Source organism: Octodon degus, unplaced genomic scaffold (genome assembly GCF_000260255.1).
Source record: "Octodon degus isolate 3935 unplaced genomic scaffold, OctDeg1.0 scaffold00042, whole genome shotgun sequence".
Taxonomy (NCBI): domain Eukaryota; kingdom Metazoa; phylum Chordata; class Mammalia; order Rodentia; family Octodontidae; genus Octodon; species Octodon degus.
The window spans coordinates 14,570,743-14,574,290 of record NW_004524618.1 but is presented as its reverse complement, the minus strand read 5'-3'; positions in this window follow the sequence as shown (position 1 = coordinate 14,574,290).

Here is a 3,548-nt window from a genome sequence, read left to right as displayed (position 1 = left end):
GGAACCGGGGATTGAACTCAGGCCCATGTACTTGCCAGGGAAGCACTTATTCCACTGAGCCATCTCCCCAGCTCTGACTTAGTTTGTTTTCTGCTGCTATAACAACATAATTGGCACTGGGTACTACATAAAGGAAAGAGACTTGTTTAGCTTAGGCCTCGAGCTTTAAAGGTGTAGCACAAGCATCTGCTCAGCTCTGCTGAGGCTCTCGGGCTACTCACGTGGCAGATGAATGTGTGTGAGAAGGAGTGATTACAAGAGGAGACGGGAAGCCAGGTGGACTCAGGGGCCGGGCTTGCTCATTTTGTAAGGACTCACTGAGGTCTTGAAAGAACCACATTCATCCGACCCGAGGGCAGCACCCCAGTGACCTGGCCACTCCCGCTTAGCCGGCCTCGGCAAGGTTTGACCAGCTCCGCATCGCCACAGCGGAGCCCAAACTTCCAAACATTTGGGGTAAATACTCAAAGCGCATCCAAACCATAAAGCTGTATCTGCCAAGTTTTCTAGAGCAGCCAGTACATGTGGCATGGTGAGGGGCGGCTAGTGAGGAAAAAGCACTTCGACTCCACCCACACTGTCGTAGCTATGGGGAGAAAGTATTTCCAGCTTCCTCGCTTGGAAGGGACAGCTGAGCCTGGCTGAGTCAGAGGCCCGGGAGGCAGCTTGCTGCGTCAGGCAGAGTGTGCTTCCCGGCGCAGACATGAACAGGGATCCCTGGAATACAGGCAGCGCCTCTGCCCAGAGTCCCATGGTGCTGCCTCTCTCTCTCCCACCCCTGCTCTTGCACTACCCTGCTGTCTGCTGAGGCTGTGGACCCCTGACTCAACAGAGTGAAACCACAGTGAATCTCTATTTGCATTAAGAAATTTTAATGGAAAATTGTGTGCGCTTTATGTTCAATGCAATGATTTGAGGTGGAAGGGATGGTCAGCGTATATGGTGAATGTGTAAAATGTTATTACAGTGAAAAATTGCTATTAATGCCTCTCAAGATCAGAGAGAGAGAGAGAGAGAGAGAGAGAGAGAGAGAGAGAGAGAGGAAAAACACTTATCCACCCTTTTTCAAATAGGTGGTCATCATTCTGAAAGATGGTACCTCAGCTCTCAAAAGTGGAGGGAAAGTGTTCACAGGTCTCTCTTCTCTCAGACAGAATGGATCTGACCCGGAAGATCCTGCAGAAGGGGAGACCCTGGTCCACAGATACATGATTACGCTTGGAAAGGTCTAGCATGTTTAAGGGCTCAAGTGACCATAGTGAACTCCTGTGTCTTGTAGTCTGAAAAAATGCTAAGATAATGAAAGCTTGTTCTCTTCTTATTATATTGAAAATTTGTGCTCACTCCAAGAATGATAACCATCAGAGGAAACTCATGAACAGTTAGATTTGTGCGCTCCTCTAAGCTTTATAGATGGAGTGATCAAAAAACACAGTGAGTCATTATTTAAATTTTTAAAACTTATCACAGCTGTCAATCACCCACTGCTGTCAATCACCCTCCTAACACTCCCCATCACTGCAAATGCACACATCCCATCATGCTTGACGTTGCTGAAGCAGTTCTGGATGTCCTCTGTTGTGGGTGTTTTTAATCACTCTGCTGACGATGCTTTGATACCCTGGCTCAATTCACACTTACCATTCTGGGTCATCTTGACTGTAAGGAAGAGCCAGAGTGGCAGATCTGATGAAGTGACTGAGGACAAATCATCCTCCCTTATGCACCTGCCCATTGGGCAGTACTCAGCAGCTGGCTCCCTTCATTTCTTCTATTACATCTTGCAAAGACACTCACGAAAGAGGAACTTCAGAACTGCTCCAAAAGAGGCCAGAGCAGTGGGATAAGTGTGTTTCGTGTGTGTGTGTGTGTGTGTGTGGTGTATCTTGAGGGGCATTAACAGCAATCTTTTTTACTGTAATAACATTTTACACATTCACCATATACGCTGACCATCCCTTCTACCTCAAAACATTGTGCTGAATATAAAATGCACACAATTTTATGTCAATTAAAAATAAATTTGGGAAAGTAAATGTAGAGGTGGGGCCTGTCTAAGGAGTGGAGAGAATAATTCCCCACGAAATAAACTCAGGGCAAAGACATTTGTGTTCTCAGCAAGAGAACCAGAGGCCATGGCCATGGGAGGAGTCCGGGCAGCCTTGAGGCAGCGCGACTGAGCATGGATGGAGAATGATACGCAGAAAGCAAGCGTCATTGCCAAACTGCAAACCCCATCAGGGGCTCCGGATACCACAGAAATGTAAATCAGAGTTGGAGAACATGAGGTTGAGAAATTCTCCCAGAGCCCAAAAGGAAAATAAAAACATTATGAGGCTAGTGTAATAGCAAGAAATATTGTTTCAAAAACAGTTTGAGGAATAGAAGGTGAAATGAAAGCAAAAAGGTTAGGCAGAGCGGCTCTGAATGGCTGGAGTTTTGTTTGTAAATGGGGTGGGAAGAGGCTTTTCCTAGAAAGAGTGAATTCAGACTTTACCAGGCAGCAAGTACCTGTTTTCCACGAATGGGTAGAGATGAGGCTTACTATAAGCAGACTGAACCGCCCTGCGTCTGTCCCCTCAGGCCACCAGGGTCTGGGCAGCAGTGTGAGCCAGTGACTGAGAGCTTGTGCCCTTCATCTGCTAAGAAGTACCCAAGCCATTGCTGTGAGAGGTGCAGCTACTGCAGGTCATCGAAGAACTCTTCTCCTTGCTGGCGGACATTGAATGTACCTTCGTAACTTGCTCTTCCAATGTAAGTGACAGGCATGTTCACTCCCTGAGCACAGCAGAGTTGGTGGCAACCCTCTGATTTTCACCAAGACAGTGGTGTTAGCTCTGCTCTGGGCCAGGGTGCAGGAAGGATGCTCCTCTGCTGCAGGTCCCATGCTGGGCTGAGAAGTGGCATTGTCATCACGTTTTTCCATCTCTTCAGGGTCCTTGTTCTCCGTCAGCTTTAAATACAGGCTCCATACCAGGGCTGTTGTCATCTGCCCACCTGTTCCTGCTACTTGCAGCCCAGCGTGTGCTCTTGGCATTCTCCCCTGTGTCTGCTTGCTTTGGGGCTCAGTACAAAGCCCTGAACAGTGGCTGTCCACTGTGGCATTAGGAAGGGCTACTTCCGCCTTATTCTAATTCAAACATGAGATGAAAACATGTCCCCAGGTGGCAGAAAAGCCTCAAACAGCTTCCTGGTTGCTCTGGTTCCTGGGTCACCCCCTGAGTAACCTCATTCTTATGCTCATGTGGGCCCAGAAGCATGGCTCAGTGCTGTGCAGTCATCAGGGCCATTTGTCACCAGCCCCAGAGAATCAGCTCCAGGGTAAGGGAGGTGACCCTGATGGAGAGCTCTGGAGCTCACAAACACATACTTCAGAGCCAGCTGGGAGGGATTAAGTGGAGGACTGCAGAGCGCTGTAGGGATCGGGAGCTCACTCCATTCCTGCCACTTTCGCAGAACCGCAGACCCACAGACCCGAAAAATTCCTGTAGCTTTGAAGTCCTGCATGGAAACTGAGAGGACTTGGGAGCTCAGATAATGTGGAACTG